General features: G+C 43.6%; 2 protein-coding genes across 8 annotated transcripts in view; one reads left to right on the forward strand and one right to left on the reverse strand.

The window, feature by feature from the left end:
• Positions 1 to 4,825, reverse strand: part of PGAP2 (post-GPI attachment to proteins 2) — a 27,663-nt gene extending 22,838 nt beyond the window's left edge. Inside the window, exon 1 of the mRNA XM_037522849.2 lies at positions 4,725 to 4,825. The gene's annotated coding sequence lies outside the window, so the exon portion shown is untranslated. The remainder of the gene's footprint in view (positions 1 to 4,724) is intronic.
• A 341-nt stretch (positions 4,826 to 5,166) lies between these two features.
• The window catches only part of NUP98 (nucleoporin 98 and 96 precursor), a 108,222-nt gene continuing 90,122 nt past the window's right edge, over positions 5,167 to 23,266 (forward strand). For 4 of the 7 annotated variants that reach the window (XM_037522856.1, XM_037522858.1, XM_037522861.1 and 1 more), the window contains exon 1: positions 5,167 to 5,328. The gene's annotated coding sequence lies outside the window, so the exon portion shown is untranslated. Of the gene's footprint in view, positions 5,329 to 5,885; positions 6,043 to 23,266 lie in introns of all 7 variants that reach the window. The other 3 variants (XM_054699493.1, XM_054699494.1, XM_037522860.2) reach the window with 3 other exon arrangements.

The following is a 23,266-nucleotide window of genomic DNA, read 5'->3' on the forward strand; positions in this document are numbered from 1 at the left end:
TAGATTCCTGCTATGAGTGAGACCACCTGGTATTTTTCTTTTTCTTTCTGGCTTATTTCGCTGAGCATGATCCCTTCCAGCGCCATCCATGTTGCTGCAAATTGCATGTGTTTATCTTTTTTGAATGCTGAGTAATATTCCATGGTATATATGTACCACATCTTCTTGATCCAGTCATCTATTTTGGGGCATTTGGGCTGTTTCCAAAGCTTAGCTATTGTAAATAGTGCTGCTATAAACATAGGGGTGCAGGTGTTCTTTGGAATTGTTGTTTCTGTGTCCTTTGGGTAAATACCTAGGAGTGGAATTGCTGGATCATATGGAAGCTCTATGTTTAGTAGGTCCAGAAATCTCCACACAGCTCTCCATAGTGGTTGGACCCGGAAAATAAATTTTTAAAAAAAGTTAAACATAGAGCTATCATATGATCTTGCAAATCCACTCCTAGGTATAAACATAAGAGAACTGAAAAGCTATATCCACAAAAAATTTGTACAGGAGTGTTCACAGTAGCGTTATTCATAACAGCCACAGGTGGAAATAATTCAAATGTCATCCACTCAAATATATACACAAAATATGGTCTACACATACAACTATTATTTGACCATAAAATGGGCTGAAGTACTTTCACATAGTACAACATGGATAAACCTTGAAAACATTATGCTTTAATGAAAGCCAGGGCCTCCCTGGTGGCACAAGGGGTTAAGCACAGCACTGTGAAGCTGTCCGCAGCCTCTGCAGCACAAGTTCGATCCCTGGCCAGCCAGGGAGATACCCACATGGTGCAGCAGACCTCTCCTGTCTTGCCCGCTTATCCTTTCAGCAGTGTATTTCAGTCTGCCTGTTCTGTTCCCTAAGCTGTCTCTGGTGAATCCTCTCACCTCCTCATCCCCGCACCTCTGGTCTGTACCCCAGTTCTTGTATGCATAAATAAATAAATCTTTTTAAAAATTCTTAAAAAGAAGTCAGACACAAAGGCCACATATTGTATGATTCCATTTATATGATATGTCAGAAAAGGCAAATCCATTAAGACAAAGTAAAGTTGCCAAGGGCTAAGGAAAAGGGGAGATGGGGTAAGGTTGCTATTGGGTTAAGGGTTTCTTTTGGTGCTATGAAAATGTTCTGGAATTAGATAGTAATGATGACTCACAACTTTGTGAATATACTAAAAAGCACTAACTAGTATAGTACATTTCAATGGGTGAATGTTACATCATGTGAATTAATAATTAAAAATCTGGTAGAGAGCTATAAAAGGAAGGTCTCAATAAATGGAAGGTATTACAAAAATGAAAATAAAAAATAAAGAAGAAAAACAGAAACAGAAGAGGTAGGACAGGGCCTCCCCAGTGGCGCAGCGGTTGAGTGCTGGGTTGCGAAGCTGCCAGCAGCCTCTGCAGTGCCGGTTCGATCCCTGGCTGCTCCCTGGCCACTGGAGGAGGGTCCCACATGGCGCGCAGACCTCTCCTGCCGCCCGCTGCTCCCCTCAGCAGTGTACTTCGGTCCTTCTGCCTGCTCTGCTCCCCACTCTGGCTCTGGTGAATTCTCTCACCCTCCCACACTTCTGACTATACCCAGTGCTTGTATAAATAAATAAATAAATCTTTAAAAAAAAAAAAAAAGAAGAGGTAGGACAAAGACTATACAATGTTTGATAAAATCTTGACTATACCTGTGGATTGATAAAATGCAATGGAGTAAATGTCATTGTTAAAAGTCAAAGACATTCACAGAAGATTTATAAATACCTGATTATAGGCTCTTTACAAATGTCATCTTTCGGGCCTCCCTGGTGGCACAAGGGATTAAGAGCAACCTATGAAGTTATCCACGACCACTGCAGATCCCTGACAGCCAGGGAGCAACCCACATGGCGCAGCAGACCTCTTCTGCAGCACCCGCTGCTCCCCTTAGTAGTATACTTCAGTCAATCGGCCTGTTCTATTACCCACTCTGTCTCCAGTGAATCCTCTCACCCCCCACACCTCTGGCCTGTACCCCAGTTCTTGTATGCATAAATAATATAAATCTTTTAAAAAAAAGTCATCTTTCCTCATCAAGTTTATAGGAAATGAGGGAGGGAATTAATATTTACTGAGTACTTACTAGGCAAAATATGAAATGAGCCCAGTCCTTTGCAAATTCCATTATTTTTGACCTTCATAACAACTTTAGAAAATAGAAATTATTGTGTCCATTTTATAGACAATGAAACTGGGGCACAGAACAGTTACATAGTTTGTGTGTGGTATAAACAAAAAGACAAAAATAGATGTGGGACTTAAACCTAGCTACCTTTGACTCTGTTGCTCTTTCCAATGCACCATGCAAGAAATCTAAAATAGGGCCTCCCTGGTGGCCTAGGGGTTAAGTCTCAGCACTATCATCTCTATGGGCTGTGTTTGATCCTGGCCAGGTAGCTAAACCATATAGGTCATAACAGACCTCTCCTGTGTCGCCCGTGCTCCTCTTAGCAGTGTAATTCAATCTGCCTGTTCTGTTCCCCGCTCTGTCTCTGGTAAATCCGGTCACCCCCTGCACCTCTGGCCTATACCCTAGTTCTTCCACATAGGAAAAAAAAATTAAAAAAAAATCTGGAACAATTTCTCTAGAAGGAAGTATCTGGCCCTTCCATGATTCTGCAGTCCTTATAGATCTGTCTTTCCCCTGAGCACAATCTTCAGTTATCAGGGCCTATGTATGACAGAGTGGCAGCTCCCAGGGCTGAGCCCATCTCTCCTTTGCTCTCTCTCTCGTGGTAGGTACAGAGTGTTGAGTTGTGGGCATCTCTGGGCTCCTGTTCCCAGGATAGGGGTTGGCTCAAAAAGCTTTTGTGAACATGCACCAAACTTGTCTTTAGCTGGGAAGAAGGAAGATGAGAATAATTATAAGGGGTGTTAAGAGAATTAGAAGGAATAGAGTACATGGGCCTGGGAAGTCTTAGCCCATAACACAGGCCTTCTCCAGGCAGAAGTCCCTAGAAATGAGCTTGTGGGCTACATGGCTATGAGAGTGCTTAACGAGGGGGTCCTTCTACTAAGAAATCACCATGGTCACAGGAAATTCTTCCCTGGAGCATTCCAATGTCTTCCCCTCCATTCCTTCTATGAGTACACAGTATTTAAGGCTCCCAGTGCCTGCATATCCGGCACTACTTTGGGAGAAATATACTTACTTGAGACATATTTCAGAATCCATGCCTTAGAATATTTAGAATGGGGATTCCTTGATGTTGTAAAAGAATACAAATAATACCTATCATTATTGAGGGTTTACTGTGTACCAGGTACCATGCTAAGTGCTTTCATGTATTATTTAATTCTCACAACAAACCTGTGAAGCAAGGACACTTGTTATTCCCATTTTACAGACCAGGAAATTAAGGTTTAGAGGGATTAAAAAATTTATCTATGTTTCACACAGTTAATAGGTGGTTAGGCTGGGGTTTAAATCCAGGGTTGTAGGATTCAAAACTCGTATACTTCTACTACTATTCTACCTAACATAGTTCACATGCATTAAACATTTAATATGAGGGGCACCAGAATAAATAAGTAGAGGAGAGGCTTCAACATATTGGGTTGGAGGACAGGAGGGTGAGAAATCAAAAGTTCAGGAGGGAAGTGAGCAAGCTACTATCAACTATTCAGGTAGAGGTAATGACTTTCTGATACAGACTATAAGAAAGGGAAGGTAGAAGGAAAGAAGGGATGTTTGAATGGAGGAGTTGGGGGGAGGTTACTGGAGTCAGATGTTTAAACTATTTGACTGTCCATATATATTTTTTCTTCCTTCCAGCATCTACTGAACACCCACAATGGTTTCTCCTATTACAACATTCTCCAAATGGTTTCTCCTTTTACAACATTATCTTATTTCATCTTTACAGCCACTCCACTTTTTGGCAAAGTGATCAATTATAAATCCTTGCTAACACTGAAAATCTACAGGGATTTAAGTCCACCTTCTTTTTAGGCAGGTCCCATTTCAATTTGTACTGGTGTCCAGAAAGAGGTGGTATGGCAGGGTAGTCTGCCTAGATTTTGTTTTCAGATCACAGTGCCTGCTATTCTATGTAGAATTTTAATTACTAGGTCTGTGGTTATAGTTTCCAGAACAGGCTTAAACCTCCCCTTTGTAATCTCATGCTTCTGCTCTGGGATAGGTCCCAGGGCCAAGGAACATCTAGATGAAGCAGATTCAGCTCTGACCTCCAAGAGCTGGGGCACAGAAGGTAGGAAAGCAAATAAATACAAAGTGGCAAAGCTATAACAGAGGCCTACCCAAGCATTAGACCAATGTGGTAGATAGAGCAGAGGTCAGCAATGTATCCCATAGAAAGCGTGAGCATTTGAATAGGCCCTTAATAATAACAAACAGGGGCTTTTATTAAACTGTAGGTGGGAAAGAAGTTTCAAGTTTCTCCTGTGCACCACGCCCTGCGCTGGGTCATTCTCTTAGGATCGCTCTCATGTTCCTGACATGTACTCTGGAGACTTAGGGTGGGCGAGGGCGTGCAGGGTGGACAGAGGTCAAGTGAGAAAAAGGGCAGGTTTCAGGGCCCCGGCGCATCTGCAGGTAGGGTGCACGGACAGACACCCCAGCAGGGCCCACGGCTCCGCAGGCCGCCTGGCCAGGAAGTCGCGAGCCGCACGCCGGGGAAACCTTCCCATCACCGCCCGCGGACGAGGACAAGGAGAGGGTAGGAGAGTTACCATGCCATCCCGGAGCCTTCTCTCTGATTGGCCCGCGCTCCCGCAGCCCGAGTCTCTCCGCTCCACGGAAGGGGGCGGAGCCTCCCCGCAGCGTCAACGCTCTTCCCCTCCACCCCGCCTCCGGGCCCCCGGCGCAGCCACTCACCAGCCCCCTTCGAGGGGCGCTGTGTGACGTCACGACTCTCGCCAGCCAACCGCGGGCGGCGAGAGGCGGGACTCCATGGCCCTCCCGACACCCTTCCCCTCTCCTCCCCCTAACTCTTTCTGTCCCTCCTCTTCCCCTCTCCCCTCTCGCCCGGGGGCCGCCCTCACGTTCGGTTTCAAAAGCCTCTCCGCCCAATGACTAAGGGGACGGGCCGAGAGTGGCGGCGTCATCTGCCAATGCGCCGGCGGTGAGGGCGGCGCGGCCGCGGCGAGGCTCTGACGGCGGGCGGCGTGTGACGCAGTCGGGCCCTCTGCGCGTTGCGCCCGGAGCGGCGGTCGGTGTCCGTGCTGGTGGCGGCGGTGACGGTTTCGCGGCGGCCGCGCGCTGCTCTCCGAGCGGCGGGTGGCGGACGGGCCTAGGCCCTCTCGCCTGACACGTCCCCTCCCCCACCGCGCCGGGGTAAGTCGGGGGCCGAGGAGGTGGCGGCCGGGACCGGCAGGCTCCGCCTCCCCTCAGGGCGGGCTGCGGCGCGGGGCGTCCCGGGCCCTCTCCGCGCCGGCGTCTCGCGCCCGGCGCGCACCTTCTGCCTCGAGGGCCGGGGGCGGGGCTGGCTGCGGGCGCGGGGAGGGAAGAGGTTTCCGTGGGGTGTGAGCTCCGGGTCTCCTGTTGCGGGGCGCGCTGGGGAGCGCCTGTGGACCTGGCAGCGCCCATTCATTTACCCGCGTGACTGCGGGCCTCCCCTGGGCGGGGGCTGCGCCCTGGGGTCCTGAAGGCGGTCTCCCCAGCGCGCTTTCTGGGTACTTCGTGCGCGGGGGGCTTTATTTGGCCTGACTTCTCCACAGAGAGCCTTTGCAGCCCGAGGGTTAGGGTGGGTTGGTCGGTCGTTGCTGTTGCTTTTGCTTTTTTTTTTTTTTTTTTAAATTAAAAAAAAAAAAAAAAAAAAAACCAGCTGAGAATTAAAAGTCGGCCGAGGAGTAAAAAGTTCTTTTCTTTTTTCCCACCTGTTCCATGTCAAGCGAGAGGAGAAGGATGGGGTTTCTGGATTGTGATAGCCAGAAGGATTTTAGGAACGAAGCCCATCTCCTTATTCTGGATCACCCTCTGAGTTTTCTAGTTGGAGACACCGAGGCCGAGAGAAGGGGTAGAATTAGCCAACGCAGCATCTGACTTAATGTACAAAATTTTCTTACTATGCCACCCTCCCTGGATGTCCAGTCTCCCATTATTGAGAATTCCCTTTGGGAGTGGGGTGGGGTGGGACTTTTGCTAGTTAGAAGGGGGCTTAGCCTTCAGTAGTGTTTCGTATTTAGTTGCCATCAGCTCTGTTTATGGTAAGGCAGAAGACTCTTTAGTGGTACCCTCTGAGATCAGCACAACTTAAAAAGTTGGTTAAAGGACGTCAGTTCTGTTATTTACTGAAAATGAATCGATAAAACTACTAGTCATTGGCTAGTTTCCTGTTCCCAAATTGAAATTTTCATTTCTTCTTTTTTTTAAAGATTATTTATGCATACAAGAACTAGGGTACAGGCCACAGTTGTGGGGGGAGGGAGGGTGAGAGGATTCAGCAGAGACAGAGTGGGGAACAGAACAGGCAGACTGACGAAATACTGCTGAGGGGAGCAGTGGGCAAGTCAGGAGAGGTCTGCTGCGCCATGTCGGTCACCTCCTTGACTGGGGATCGAACTTGTGCTGCAGTGGCTGTAGATAGCTTCACAGTGCTGCGTCTCAACCCCTTGTGCCACCAGGGCGGCCCCTGAAATTTTCACTTCTGTCAGTTTCTGGGGGCTCTTTCCTGAGTTCAGTTGGTGAGCCACAACAATATTGGGATAAAAACAGGAACACTGTGTAGACTTAGAAAGATAGGCAGCAGTCATTTCATCGTTATTGCATCTTGGAAATCTTGTCTTTTTGGTAGAGAAGTCAGAGTTTTATAGTAGAATAAAGTTAGAAAGCCAAACTCCATTTTAGAAGAAGAATCGGAAAGAAAAGAGCAGTGATCATTCCTTGAGACAGCCTTATAAATTCAGAAATGCTGTTAGCTAGGTGACAGATGGTATGTTTGGTGGAAGAAGTTATGATATTTAAAAATCAAAACCAGAAGTTGGGCAGGATGGAGGTACTGGAGAATGCTTTGATGGACTCCTCCTTATTTTTGAGTCTTCATTAAGATTTGTTGAATTATTTGCTACTTTGGTTTATTCACATCAGTCAGATTGTCAGTTTGCTCTTGTTTATATGACAATACCAAAACTGTAAAGTAGTGTATAAGAGCAGAAGAGACCTGTCATCTAAATACTGGGATATGAACAGGGCATATTTTCTTTGACATTTTCTCAGTTCAAGCATCACCCTCTTCTGGGAAGCCTTTCCTGGCATTCTCTCCTCTGCAAACTTCTGTAACACTTATTTGCTATTTCTATTTTAGCATAAGTCATTTTGTATTTTAGCTGTTTGTATTTTTATTAGACTTTGGTGAAATATTTTTGTCTTGTTTTTGCATTCAGGTTGTTTGGCTTATAGTAGGTCTTCAGTAAGTGTGTTTGCTTAAACGAGTAAACAAATATGGATGAGTTAAATGTAAAAATACTCTATGAGAAGGTTGAGTATTTGTGTGCTCCTGAAATATGCGGCCCACATAAGAGGACCCATACTATTCATATGTTACATGACATAACATATGATCCTGGCTTCATATTTGACACATTTGCTTTATTCATGTCCACTAGCTCTTAGGTAAGAGCAAGTAGAACTTTTAGGGGATCAAATTCACAGCTCGGAAAAATCAGTTATTATCTTACCGTGATTATTATTTTTATGGTGGGAATTAACCTCAGAAATACAGGCAGTCATTCTGATGTTAAATTTCAATAAAGAACAATTGTGTAATTATGTAATTTGTTGAAGGGGGACCAAGAAATTTAGAGATTAAGCAGTAGGTATTTGAGGCACCGTGAATGCCATTCCTTGAGAATTTATTGTGTTCTTTGTATTTGGAATTGATATTTGGCACGGTAAGTCTCTAGAGCCAGGTTTCTCAACCTTGACCCTATTGCCATTTTGGGCCAGGTGATTCCTTGTTGTGGGGGAATTGTCTTGGGTATTGTAGGATGGTGACAGCATTCCTGGACATTAGATATCTACAATACCACCTCCTAAAGTTGTAACAATCAAGCATGTCTCCAGGCATTGTCAGGTATCCCATAGGAGGCAGAATTGCCCCTGATAGAGACTGTTGCTCTTGAGAAAATATTCCCATTGTTTCAGTAAAATCATACCATTATTTTTCCAGGTGCATCCCTGTAAGATCAGCTAATAAATTACACTTTAAGTTGCCCTTGAAGAAAACCCTTAAATTTTCAAAATCTGATGTTAACTGACAAGCTAAGAATTTTAGAGTCACTTTCTTTAGTTTCCCCTTTCATGTCTGTGGTAGTCTCCCTTTTTTCTGGAATGGAAGAAATTGAGGTCTTATTTGAAAGGGCTATTGGGTAAATAAAGGAATATTTATTTCTGTTTTATGGAAGAGAGCGGAAGAGGTTGAATTGATGTAATTAAATGAAATGTTGAAAGAGTCCATTATCTTTTCGTTTCATTGATAGAGTTGATGCCTTGTGAACATGCATTGTTGGGAGGTCTTTTGGTTGAAGTATGTGAAGAATATCTAGCCTCACTTTTCTAGATATGTAGTTGGAAAAAGGAGGAATTTTTTTTTTTTTTAAATAACCCTTTCAGTAACTGTAGATATTCTCTTTAATAGTCTAGGGTAGCAGTTCTCAAAGTTTGAGGTCTTTGGACTCCTTTATACTTTACCTTTTTTAAAGATTTATTTATTTATGCATCCAGGACTGGGGTATAGGCCAGAGGTGTGGTGGGTGAGAGGATTCACCAGAGACAGAATGGGGAGCAGAACAGGCAGACTGAAATACACTGTTGAGGGGAGCACCTGACAAGACTGGAGAGGACTGTTGCGCCATGTGGGTCAGCTCCCTGGGATAGAACTAGTTAGTGCCACAGTGGCTGGTGATAGCTTGATAGCACTGTCTTTAACTCCTGCGCCACCAAGGAGACCCCCCTCCTTTAAACCTTTTTTTTTTTTTTTTTTGTGGGACCCTTGCGGGTGGCCTGGGATCGAACTGGCTGCGGGCAACCTCGCAACCCAGAGCTCAATCGCTATGCCACCAGGGGAGGCCCCCCCCTCTTTAAACTTTAAAAAATTATTGAAGGTTCCAAATAGCTTTTATTTATGTGAGTTATATCTATGTATACATACTGTACTAGAAAAGAGATTTTTTGAAGATTAATGATGTAAAAGTAACATTAACAGTTTTATAAAATATTTAGTGATGGGTGCCATTGTTCAGATATTGAGAATTGCTTTACTGTCTGGCTTAATAGGCAAAAAGGGGCCTCCCCGGTGGCGCAGCGGTTGAGCGCTGGGTTGCGAAGCTGCCGGCGACCTCTGCGGCGCCGGTTCGATCCCCGGCTGCTCCCCGGCCACCGGAGGAGGGTCCCACATGGCGCGCAGACCTCTCCTGCCGCCCGCTGCTCCCCTCAGCAGTGTCCTTCGGTCCTTCTGCCTGCTCTGCTCCCCGCTCTGGCTCTGGTGAATTCTCTCACCCTCCTGCGCTTCTGACTGTACCCAGTGCATGTGTAAACAAAACAAACAAACAAACAAATAAATAAATAAATAAAAAAAATAGGCAAAAAGGATTTGCAGATCTTTTGCAATTGGGTGGTTGATGTGTTGTTTTGGTTGAAGTATGTAGTTGGAAAAGGGAAGTGTTTTAATAACCCCAATAAATGTGTATATTCTTTGGCACTCCATTCAGAACTGTTTTAAAGATTTGTTGCCATAAGGGATATGAAACCATATATATGAACTTTTGTACTTTGTTACATTTTGATATTCATTGGTCTATCTTGAACCTTGAAAGGATATTTACCCATACATGATTTTATGACATCATGTTCTGGTCATTTGGAAATCACTAGTCCACTGAGTCATGCAACTCTTCTGAATGTTGACACATTCTACTGTTAATATTATTACCATCTCATTAAGTCTGTTTAAGAATCTGGAAACTGACAAGTTGATAGTGATAAGACACATGTTTTCAGATTCTAATATTCACTTCAAATTTGAATAATTATAGTTTCCTGATTCATTTTTTCATTTTTTGAAATAAGTGGTGTGCCATGAAAAAACTAGCTGTTTCAGTTTTCTACTCAAAATAATTCACACAAGTGTTTTTCTCTTGAGACAACATCTGTACAGTAAGTCATCCCTTAACATTGTTGATGGGTTCTTGGAAACTCTCTATAACAAATCAGGTTCTGTAATATTGTCATTTTGTTCAAAATGAACAAAACAACACCCCATTTTTTTTTTCTTGTCAGTGTTATAATGAAACAACTTTGAATGAAAGAGTTATTCCAGGACCTACTATTTATTTTTTTAATAATTTTTTAAAAGATTTATTTATTTATTTATACAAGCACTGGATACAGTCAGAAGCACAGGAGGGTGAGAGAATTCACCAGAGCGGGAACAGAACAGGCAGACTGACGAAATACACTGCTGAGGGGAGCAGTGGGCTAGACAGGAGAGATCTGTCATACCATGTGGGACCCTCACTGGCAGCTGGGGATGGAACTGGCACTGCAGAGGCTGTGGGCAGCTTCACAGCCCAGCGCTCAACCGCTGCGCCACCAGGGGAGGCCCTACTTTATTTTTTATATATAGAACTTTTAAGTACCTCACATTTCACCCTAAAGAGTATTAAAAAGATGTACACTGAAATGTTGAGAATTAATATAAGCAATCTTTTTTTTTTTTTTTTTTTGGTAGAAGTCCAGAGGTGTGGGAGATAAGAGGATTTTCCAGAGACAGTGGGGAGAACAGGCGGATTTACTGAAGTACACTGCTGAGGGGAGCAGTGGGCTAGACAGATCTGTTGCACCTTTTGTGGGTTAGCTTCCTGGCTGGGGATCGATCTCAGGCCTAAAAGGGTGATAGCACTGAGGCTTTAACCCCTAGGCCATCAGGGAGGCCCTAAGCAATCATTTTTACAGCTTCACCAAGGACATTCAAGTGAATGTTATTGGGGGAGGGGTGGTGTTGGTACTGTAAACGGGTGATGAATGAAAAATTCAGTGATGATAGTGCAGTTTGGGGCCATGGTTCATGCTTAAGTTGCAGCAGATTCATGCATTATTGCTTTTTCACTGAAGTGCAGAGGTCAGCACAGTTAAAAAAAAAAGTCAAGGACCTCCCCTGGTGGCGCAGTGGTTGAGTGCTGGGCTTTGAAGCTGACAGCAGCCTCTGCAGTGCCGATTGGATCCCTGGCCACCGGCGAGGGTCCCACATGGTGCGACAGACCTCTCCTGCCCTGCCGGCTGCTCCCCTCAGTAGTGTATTTCATCAATCTGCCTGTTCTGTTCCCCGCTCTGGCTCTGGTGAATTCTCTCACCCTCCCGCGCTTCTGATTGTACCCAGTGCTTGCATAAATAAATAAATAAATCTTAAAAAAAAGTCAATGTCTTAGTATTAAGAAAACTGTTTTGACTTAATGGACACCCCTGAAAGGGTCTTGGAGACTGCTAGAGATTTTCAGACCTCACTTTAAGAACCATTCATCTAGGACAGTAATGTTTAACTGATTCATACGATCCTAACTTGCTTTGAAAGGACAGCTGTAGTATTCTGGAAGGAAACAACAGTTCATCCTCCATGAATCGTTGTTGCACTCTGTGATCACTTCATACATTTGTTTAATCTTACCTCCATGTACTTCACTGACACAAAGATTACTGTTATCTACACAGGTAACCTTTCTTGCTAGAATAATCTTCTTAAGAAATAGTTCTCGGGCCTCCCCTGGTGGTGCAGCGGTTGAGCGCTGGGCTGCAAGGCTGCCTACAGCCTCTGCAGCACCGGTTCATTCTCCGGCCGCTGGCGAGGGTCCCACAAAAAAAAAAAAAAAAAGAAAAAAGAAATAGTTCTCAAATGGATTTGTAAATTTAAAAAGTTGAGTGGGGGGGCAGATAGGGCTAGAGGTGAGGTAAGTGGAAGAGAATAGCTGATTAGAGTGACCTCAGTATATTGTGTGTATTGTGGGGTGGGAGGGGGGACTTATTGTTTGCTGTAGTGGTCTCTGTGCTAAATGGTTCCTAGAAGACCCAGAATATTTGGAAATGAGTTGTTTATGTATTGAGTTCTAGCTAGGCATTTTTCTTTTTTTTCCTTTTTTTTTTTTTTAATAGAGGCATGTTTTATTTATTTATTTATTTATTTATTTTTAAAGATTTATTAATCCATTTATACAAGCACTGGGTACAGTCAGAAGTGCAGGAGGGTGAGAGAATTCACCAGAGCCAGAGCGGGGAACAGAACAGGCAGACTGACGAAATACACTGCTGAGGGGAGCAGCGGGCAGCAGGAGGGGTCTGCTCGCCATGTGGGACCCTTGTCGGTGGCCGGGGATAGAACCAGCACTGCAGAGGCCGCGGGCAGCTTCGCAACCCAGCGCTCAACCGCTGCGCCACCAGGGGAGGCCCAAGGCATGTTTTATTTATATGTTTGTTTGTTTGTTTGTTTGTTTTGTTTATACATGCACTGGGTACAGTCAGAAGCGCGGGAGGGTGAGAGAACTCACCAGAGCCAGAGCGGGGAGCAGAGCAGGCAGAAGGACCGAAGTACACTGCTCAGGGGAGCAGCGGGCGGCAGGAGAGGTCCGCGCGCCATGTGGGACCCTCCTCCGGTGGCCGGGGAGCAGCCGGGGATCGAACCGGCGCCGCAGAGGCCGCGGGCAGCTTCGCAACCCAGCGCTCAACCGCTGCGCCACCTGGGAGGCCCTAGCTAGGCATTTTTCAAGCTAGGTTTAGAGTGAAGGGAAATTATTACACTTTTCTAATCAAAATATTGTAAAATGTTTGTTGAAAAACTAGAAACCTGCTATTGAGGAATTTAGCTTGAGGAGATGTTATCTTTCTAACCTAATAGTCCTTTTGGTGTAAAACAGTATCCCTATTCCTTGGAAGTAGAAATTGAGGTCTGACAGGCTGAGTATCATGACTTAACTGTAGTTACAGAGTAGCATGTCCCAAAGGTGCCTTTATTTTTATTTATTTATTTATTTATTTATTTTTGGCACCACCTAAAAAAAGTCCAGCAATACTTTATTACCCTTCAAATCATTGGGAATTAAAATTTCTAGCTATTAAACTTTACCCTTCCTCCAGAGGAAAAGGATTTCACAAATTTGGAATCTAGCTATTAAACTTTTACCCTTCTTCCAGAGGAAAAATAATTCACAAATTTGAACTGGTATTTCAAAAGCAAAGAATTTCTTTTTGTTATTTCTTAATTTGATCTACAGAATAAATGGTTATTCAGTGTTAATAAGCAGGTAATGTATTTACAATGCTTGTACATTTAATTTCTACCAAGAAATGATTATATCAAACAGTGATTTATTTATTATGGAAAGATATGGTTTCTTTCTAAACAACCTTGTACCAATTGCATAGTTCTGATCTGAGAACAAAGGTCAAAGTAGATTGTTACAAAGGCATTAAAATATATTAACTCAACTGAAGTAGACTGTTGAAAACAGTCTACCCTGGATGGTCATTAGTGTAAACTCAGAGTAAAATAAAAGAGTCAATAGCAAAAAAAGTTTTCTTTAAAAATAGGTTTATGCTAGGGCCTGTCCTGGTGGCACAGGCAGTTGAGCACCGCGCTGTGAAGCTGTCCACAGCCTCTGTAGTGCTGGTTCGATCCCTGCCGGCCGGTGAGGGTCCCACATGGCACGTAGACCTCTCCTGTCTCGCCGCTGCTCCCCTCAGCAGTGTATTTCCTCAGTCTGCCTGTTCTGTTACCCACTCTGTCTCTGGTGAATCCTCTCACCCTCCCATGCATCTGGCCTGTACCCCGGTTCTTGTATAAAATAAAGAAATCTCTAAAAAAGTAAAAAGCGGGCCTCCCCTGGTGGCGCAGCGGTTGAGCACTGGGTTGCGAGGCTGCCCGCAGCCTCTGCAGCGCCAGTTCGATCCCAGCCACAAGCGAGGGTCCCACCAAAAAAAAAAATAAATAAAAAGCAAAAACAATTGAAATTAACTTAAAAAAAAAATAAAATAGGTTAATGCTAAGAACAATAGCTTTAAATTTTCTGTTTAAAAATAAGCTTAATAAACAAGAATACAAATTTTAATTCAAATCTTTGCTCTTGAAATGCCCTATTTTCTTTTTTTTTTTTTTTTTTTTAAAGATTTATTTATTTATTTATACAAGCACTGGGTACAGTCAGAAGCGCAGGAGGGTGAGAGAATTCACCAGAGCCAGAGCGGGGAGCAGAGCAGGCAGAAGGTCCAAAGTACACTACTGAGGTAAGCAGCGGGCGGCAGGAGAGGTCTGCACGCCATGTGGGACCCTCCTCCAGAGGTCGCGGAGCAGCCGGGGATCGAACCGGCGCTGCAGAGGCTGCAGGCAGCTTCGCAACCCAGCGCTCAACCGCTGCGCCACCGGGGAGGCCCGAAATGCCCTATTTTCTTGCATACAGCAGAAAATACATTTTTCATAGACTTCAACATTACATGTAAAAATGAGTCACTAGTTAAACATATCTGAATATATTCACACAAACAGGAGTTTCATTCTCATCCATGGGTTTTTATCCCTAACTTTTTATCTTGAATTAGTATTACAGAGAATTGTAGAGATGGTAAGTGGCAGAGAACTTAGTAGATTCTCACTCCAAAACTAATGTGCACTTCACTATTTCTGTTTGTAAAATGAGTATTAATGTTAAGAGGATGAAAAATTGCTTTTCAGCACTGTGAGGAAGGAGCCATATTAGATAATAAGGATTATTTTAAGTTAATTTATAGCCAAATGGATAAATTGAGCAAAATCAAGATTGTTTTTAGCAGAGCAGCAACAGCTCATACACTCAAGTGGCATCTATCACAACAAATATATTGCATAATTAAAACAGCTGGGAGGCACTACTTTATGTAATAGGTTTGGAAAGGGGGAGGAGAGTGTTTTTATACTGATAAGGGTCTAATCTGGGACAGTCTTGTGAAATGGTGAAGCTTGAGCAGCAGTTTCTAGAAAGAAAAGAGGACAGGTTTTTAGAAAGAAATGAATGTTCTGACAGAATGACTTGATCTGGGATAGATCATAGGATTGAAACTATAAAGGATAGCAGATAGTTTGGGGGGATGTGATGATATTCTGTGATTTAAGACTAGGCGAATCTTTCTGGAACTGTACCTAACCCTCCTATCCATCCACTCTCATCCAAAGCAAAAATCGTAGTCATTTTTCTATTCATTTTAATTCTGACTGATAATATCTGCCTTTTCTAGTACTTTTCTGAAGATTAGATGAGAGAATATATGAAAAGGTACACTATAAATAGAAAGTATTATACTAGTCCATTCATCTAGTGAATATTTATTGCTTTTGCTCCTTACTGAAGTTTGATACCAAAGAAGTCAGTGAAGTGGAAAGAAAAAATTGCTTCCTGCATTTGTATCTTTCTGTTAGACAACTGCTTGTTTGCTTAGTCATTCAGATAGCACTTAAAGTTGGCAGTTGATTGGTAGTAAACTGTTTTTCAAGGTCTAGCCACCATTTTTCTGAAAGAAAACTGAGTTTTGTCAATGTGCCCAGAGTTCACAAAGCTCATAGAAGTTGGATGTATCAACTAGGACATTAGTTTATTGAGCTTCAGTTGGGACAGTGGGCAAATGCTGGACTGCTGTTGTTTGTTAAGGTTACTTGTTTCTTGTATCTGACAACCTGAATTAGAAGATTGAGCACTGAGAGCAGAATAAATTTAAAGGCATTGCTATTTTCTGTTTAGCATTATTTTATTTTTTCTTTCTAAATATCTTATTCCCCTCCTCCCACATCACAATAAGTAAGGCTAGCCATAAAGAAAGTGGTTGATCTTTGTAGGAAAGTTCATCTAGGCCATTGGGGATGCTTTGTATTTGTATTTGTTGGTTTATAGAGAAGTTACCATTCGGAACTCTCTTGTGTTGAACAGAGAAGTGTCTCTTTTCATTAATTGTGCTGAGTCATTACTGTGAAATGTTGGGTTTATAGACTCCTCATAGTGAATGCAAAGTCATTTCCTTTTAGTTGTTAGTATTGTTTCTCTAGGAGCTCTAGGCTCTAGACTCTGGGGAGCAAATTTCTGGAGTCAGTAATAGCTTTGTGATCTTTGATAATTTACTTGTGCCTCAGTTTCATTATTTATAAAATACAGATAAAATACCTGCCTCAGTGGGTTCTTGGATGGTTTATATAATTTTTTAAAAGCATTTAAAACAGTATGTGGGACATAGTGAGAACTCAACCTTAGCTAGTATTATTCTGGAAGTGTTTCCTTTTTTTTCAAATTTTTTCCCCCAAAGATTTGTTTATTTATACAAGAGCTGGGTACAGGCAAGAGATGTGGGAGGTGAGAGAATTCACCAGAGACAGAGAAGGGAGCAGAACAAGCAGACTGAAAATCCTGCTAAGGGGAGCAGCGGGCGAGGCAGGAGAGGTCTGCCACGCCAAGTGGGTATCTCCCTGGCCAGCCGGGAATCGAACCTGCGCTGCAGAGGCTGCGGACAGCTTCACAGCGCTGTGTTCAACCCACTGTGCCATCAGGGAGGCCCTCTTTATTTTATTTTAAAGATTTATTTATGCATACAAGAGCTGGGGCACAGGCCAAAGGTGTGGCGGGTGAGAGGATTCACCAGAGACAGAGTGGGGAACAGAACGGGCAGATTGACCAAAGTACACTGCTGAGAGGAGCAGCAGGCGAGTCAGGAGAGGTCTGCTGCGCCATGTGGGTTGCTCACTGGCCGGCCAGGGGATCTCATGCTGCCAGGGGATCGAACTTGTGCTGCAGAGGCTGTGGACAGCTTCATAGGTTGTGTCTTAACCCCTTGCACCACTAGGGAGGCCCAATTCTAGAAGGGTTTCAACTTGGGCCAGGTTAATATGTTTGAAAGGATAAAGATTTGAATGTGTGACATGTCTTTAAACTTGAATGGATTTAGAAATTCCACACATCTCAATTTATAGAATTACTCTTGTCTTTTTTGAATGGATTTTCATTTTTTAAAGTGGTAAAATGCAAACATCTGCATCCTCTAGATCTTTTGTTGTTAATAGAAAACTTTACAGAAAAGTTTAAGGCTTGAATTCCCTGCCTCAAGTCTCATTTCCCTTACGCTCTCCAGAGGCAATTACTTTCATGTATTTTTCTAGTCTCCTTCTTTGCATTTACTATGTATATATGTGTCCATAAATAACAGTGTATTGTCTTTTCTATTTTACATAAAGAACCTTCCAAATGTATCTTTCCACCACTTGCTTTTCTTCATTAAACATCTTTTAACTTGAAATAAATCTCATAGGGTAACTTTGTCTAAATGTTCTTATACTTGGTATCATACTGGGTGTATACTTAACAGAGTGCTCTGATTCACTCCTTTACTTGGGTAATAAAGATTAATGACATCCCTACATAATAAACTGATAAGTAAATGCATATGTTTCTAGCATATGAGGGAAATTGGACTTAATGTTGAGATACAAGACCAGGTAAGATAGAGTCACAAATACCTATCATTCTTGCCTTCCCTTGTGTTCTTTTTCTTTGTTGTCTCCCTGGTCTCTCAAGACTCAGTTCACATCCCAAATTCCCAGGAATTTTCCTCATATTTTCTGCTTGTATTCTTACTAATTTTTATTTCCTATTGTGCTTCCTGGTACTTAATACCAAGTTTTTAATGTGTGGGTTTTTTCTCTGACTGTATTAGAAGTTACCAACTCAAAAGCTGTTGGGGCCAGGTACTTGATGAATATGAGTGATATTGTGGCACAGTGGAGCCCACTGGGGCCATTGGCTTTGACCAAAGGGAACTGTTGCCACTAAGCACCAAATTGTTATTGTTTTGAAGTGGTCACAGTTCTAGTTTAACAATTGGCTTTTCATGAGAAGCCAAAAATCTGTTGCTCTGACATATCCCCATTTTAAATGTTATCAGCTAATTTAAGATAATATATGCATTTCTCCATACATACATACAGGTGGTTTTTAACAATGTAGTTTTCTGGGCCTCCCCGTGGCGCAGCCATTGAGCGCTGGGTTGCGAAGCTGCCCGCAGCCTCTGCAGCGCCAGTTTGATTCCCAGCTGCTCCCCGGCCACCGGAGGAGGGTCCCACATGGTGTGCAGAACTCTCCTGCCGCCCGCTACTCCCCTCAGCAGTGTACTTTGGCCCTTCTGCCTGCTCTGCTTCCCCCTCTGGCTCTGGTGAATTCTCTCACCCTCCCGCGCTTCTGACTGTACCCAGTGCTTGTATAAATAAATAAATAAATCTTTTAAAAAAAAAAATAAAAAAAATGTTTTCTTCAGTGTTGTTTTGTTATAATGTGGATAAGAAAAAAATAATCACTGCCAATGTTGAATGAAATGCCAATTGTTTTGGGGGGCTTGCTCTTGTTAAATGTCATTTCATTTAAAGTTAGGGTTTCCAAGAACCTAATACTGTCTAATAGGATAGACAAGCATCTGCTTGATGTATTCAGCCATTTTGTGATCGCTTCCTTTTTGCAAGCTGGTAGATGATAAATTCTACCAGGAATTTCCACTTTCATGATTTTCTTTTGTTCTAGAAATTAATTTAGCCTAATTTTATTTCTAAGTTACTTGATCAGCCTCTGTTTAAAAACACATTAATGGCGGGCCTCCCCGGTGGCTCAGTGGTTGAGCACTGGGTTGCGAAGCTGCCCGCAGCCTCTGCAGCGCCGGTTTGATCCTCGGCTGCTCCCCGGCCACCAGAGGAGGGTCCCACATGGCGCGCAGACCTCTCCTGCCGCCCGCTGCTCCCCTCAGGAGTGTACTTCGGTCCTTCTGCCTGCTCTGCTCCCCGCTCTGGCTCTGGTGAATTCTCTCACCCTCCTGCGCTTCTGACTGTACCCAGTGCTTGTATAAATAAATAAATAAATATTAAAAAAAAAAAAAAAAACAAACACATTAATGGTGATTGTCATTAACATGAGGTACATCTATGTTTCAGACCCTATTGTTAGGGTCTGAAATAGTAAAAAGTGATATTGTCTCTACCCTGGAGAAACTCGTACTGAGAGAGGAATTCAGGAGGTTGAGTTTCTTGGGAATTGATTCTAAACTGGAGTTATTATTCCTATATAAGTTTTATTAAAGAGTGCTTTTGGGAGAGAAGAGAAGGAAGCAGGCATGAGCTGAGGGAGAAATTGAGTTTTGATAATGACCTAATGAAGGCCTAATGAAGCCAGTCCTATGGAGAGCGTGAAGCTTGGATCACCTTTAGACTTAGTCAGAGTTGGAGCAGAAGGGACCTATCATTTGTATATGGACTATCCTAGGGAAAGGATATGACCTTGGGTGAAGCAGCTTCATAAGCAGAGGCAGTTCTAAAGAGGGTTGGCAGCTGAGGGCTGTCTGCTGGTCTACTTTTCAGTGACTGGGACAACAAATCCATCAGTGATAAAAGGAGATCTATGTACTGTTACCACTGTCTGCTGTAGGAAGTCCGGATCTAAAGAAATCATAACTTGTTGTGGAAACCCAGAGGAATTAGGAAAGGTTTGTAGAAGAGAGGCTAAGTTTTGGAAAATTGAATAGTAGGTTGTTTGTTAGGAGCAAGAGTGGAGGTGGGAGGCATTTTTATGAGTCAATAATATTTTACAGCATAGTCAGCAAAATTATTTGAAGAGCAAAGGATTAGATGTATTAACCATTCTTTAATTTCAGGCAGTCTTGGTAAAAATCATGAGACTGTTACCAAAATCTTGGTTTGCTTTCATGGTCATGCTTTTTTTTTAAGATTTATTTGTTTATGCATACAGCAAATAGCATACAGGCCAGAGGTGCAGGGATGAGAGGATTCACCAGAGACAGAGTGGGGAGCAGAACAAGTGGATTGACTGAAACACTGCTGAGGGAACAGCGGGCAAGACAGGACAGGTTTCCTGTGCCGTGTTGGTTAGCGTCCTGGCAGAGAGAGAATTCTTGCTGCAGTGACTATGAGATAGCTTCATAGTGCTGAGACTTAACCCCTTTCACCACCAGGGAGGCCCGTTTTTTTAAAAGAATACTTAGAATCCCAGTATGATCAGGGGCCTCCCAGGTGGTGCAGCGGGTTGAGAGCCACACTGTGAAGCTGTCCACAGCCTCTGCAGTGCGGGTTCGATTCCTGGCCAGCCAGGGAGAAACCTACATGGCATGGTATACCTCTCCTGCCTTGCCCACTGCTCCTCTCAGCAATATATTTTGGTTTTCTGCCTGTTCTGCTCCCTGCTATGTATCTGGTGAATTCTCTCACCCTCTCGTGCCTCTGACCTGTACAATGATTCTTGTATAAATAAATATATCTTAAAAAAAAAATCCCAGTATGATCGGCTTGAGACTAAACCAGGCTCATCCTTGCAGAATAAAAAAGATAGGTTGAGGGCCTCCCCTGTGGCGCAGCAGTTGAGCGCTGGGTTGCGAAGCTGCCCGCAGCCTCTGCAGCGCCGATTAGATCCCCAGCTGCTCCCCGGCCACTGGGTGAGGGTCCCACATGGTGCACAGACCTCTCCTGCTGCCTGCTGCTCCCCTCAGCAGTGTGCTTCGGTCCTTCTGCCTGCTCTGGCTCTGGTCAATTCTCTCACCCTCCCGTGCTTCTGACTGTACCTAGTGCTTGTATAAATAAATAAATAAATAAATAAATCTTAAAAAAAAAAATACGTTGAGTTGAGTGAGAGATACCCCTTCTCCCTCGCAATCTAAGTTGGATTTTATCCCTTGTGCTCTGGTCCAAACATGACTTTCTTAAAATACTGCACATTTTCTTGCTTGTTGCTGAGTATCTTCCTTCCTAAAATTGAGGGTATCCATGGCAGGTCAAAAGATAGGTTAAACAGGGGTTCCACTAACTCCTTCTTTGACCTTGGAAAACTTGATATACATTTGGTCATCCTGTCTTCTCATCTATAAAATACAGGTGGTGATACATAATGCCATCCTCTTAGGGTTGTTGAGATAACGTAAGAGCTGGTAAACTGAGCGGTGTCCCCAAGGATATATTTTTACTACTTAAAATCCTTTTGTGAAAAATTGTGTGTTGTTAGGTTTCTATGCTAGGTTAAGATATTTTTTTTTTTTAGATTTATTTATTTATTTATACAAGCACTGGGTACAGTCAGAAGCATGGGAGGGTGAGAGAATTCACCAGAGCCAGAGGGGAGAGCAGAGCAGGCAGACTGATGAAGTACACTGCTGAGGGGAGCAGTGGGCAGCAGGAGAGGTCTGCGCACCATGTGGGACCCTCACCCGGCGGCCGGGGATCGAACCTGCACTGCAGAGGCTGCGGGCAGCTTCGCAACCCAGCGCTCAACTGCTGCGCCACCAGGGAGGCCCAGGGTAAGATTATTAAAAATCCAATTTTGATTGTTAGAAACTGGATTCAGTCTATAGAGCCTGGTGCCACTAGAACTCAAATTAGCACTGAAATCGCCATACATATCTAGAAAATACATATTTAAAACCAGATCAAATAAATGTCTACTGGTTGTATCCAGCCATTTTGTGAATAGGACAAGTTTCATAGAAAAAAACTATTCCTCAACTTTTGAATCCTGACATGTCTGCTGTATAGAAAATGTCAGAGTTACATGAACATGCTCTGTGTTGGAGTGAATATGAAAGTGGATGACAAATTTATCATAATTGTATTCCAACTTGGATTTTGCCTTCTTGATGATGGGTCAAAACGCTTTGTCAGAAGGGCCTCCCCTGGTGGCACAGCAGTTGAGCGCTGGGCTATGAAGCTGCCTGCAGCCTCTGCAGCGCCAGTTCGATCCCTGGCCACCAGGCGAGGGTCCCACATGGCACGCAGACCTCTCCTACTGCACCCGCTGCTCCCCTCAGCAGTGTATTTCATCAGTCTGCCTGTTCTGTTCCCTGCTCTGGCTCTGGTGAATTCTCTCACCCTCCTGCGCTTCTGACTGTACCCAGTGCTTGTACAAATAAATAAATAAATAAATAAATAAATCTTAAAAAAAAAAAAACCACTTGGTCAACAGATACAAGAAAGTGGATCTAGTAGTGCTAAGAGCTAAGACAGGGCCTCCCCGGTGGTGCAGCGGTTGTGCGCTGGGTTGCGAAGCTGCCCGCGGCCTCTGCGGCGCCGGTTCGATCCCCGGCTACTCCCCGGCCACCGGAGGAGGGTCCCACATGGCGCGCAGACCTCTCCTGCCGCCCGCTGCTCACCTCAGCAGTGTACTTCGGTCCATCTGCCTGCTCTGCTCCCTGCTCTGGCTCTGGTGAATTCTCTCACCCTCCCGCGCTTCTGACTGTACCCAGTGCATGTATAAACAAAACAAAACAAACAAATAAATAAATCATAAATAAAAATACATGCCTCTTTAAAAAAAAAAAAAAAAAAGAGCTAAGACACCAGTGTGAGACCAGTTAGGATCAAATGAGTTAGTCTAGACATCTAACCCCTAATTCAGCTGTCACTACTGCTTGAACTACAGGAAAGCAGTATATAGATAGACCCACAGAGATCTGAAACTTCCAAGAATGTGTCCCCTGGGAAGAATTACTAATTATTATGGTAATGACTGAATCTGCCACTTTATGACACCTGATAAATTGGGAAGGCAGGAAATTTGAAGCAAATCTCATTACTGAAAGAAAAATAATGATTACATGAATTACAACCTTTTGTTATAAAAAAAATGCATCAGAGTCACTTGAGGAGCCTTTCAAAATGGGGCACAAGGGGTTAAGTCTCAGCATCGTGAAGAGTTCGATCCCTGGCCAAGGAGCTAACCCACATGGCACAACAGACCTCTCCTGTCTCGCCCACTGCTGCTCACCTCAGCAGTGTATTTCAGTCAGTCTGCCTGTTCTGCTTCCCACTCTGTCTTCTGGTGAATCCTCTCATTCTCCGCACCTCTGGCCTATACCCCAGCTATTATGTGCATAAATAAATAAAATACATCTTTTTTTAAAAAAAAAAACAAAATACAGATGTGTACATCCCAACATTTGGTTTGATATTTTTAGAATGAAGTTTGGAGGGGATTTTATATATATATTTTAAAAGATTTTATTTATACATACAAGAGCTGGGATACAAGCCAGAGATTAGGGGGGATGAGGGGTAAGAGGACTCACCGGAGGCAGAGTGGGGAACAGAACAGGCAGACTGACTGAATTACACTGCAGATGGGAGCAGCGGGCGAAACAGGAGAGGTCTGCTGCGCCATGTGAGCTGCTCCCTGGCTGGCCAGGTATCGAATTTGTGCTGCAGAGGTTGCAGATTGCTTCATAGTGCGGTGCTTAACCCCTT

The sequence above is a fragment of the Talpa occidentalis genome, unplaced genomic scaffold (assembly GCF_014898055.3).
Source record: "Talpa occidentalis isolate TD23 unplaced genomic scaffold, MPIMG_talOcc4v2.1 talOcc4.3, whole genome shotgun sequence".
NCBI lineage: Eukaryota > Metazoa > Chordata > Mammalia > Eulipotyphla > Talpidae > Talpa > Talpa occidentalis.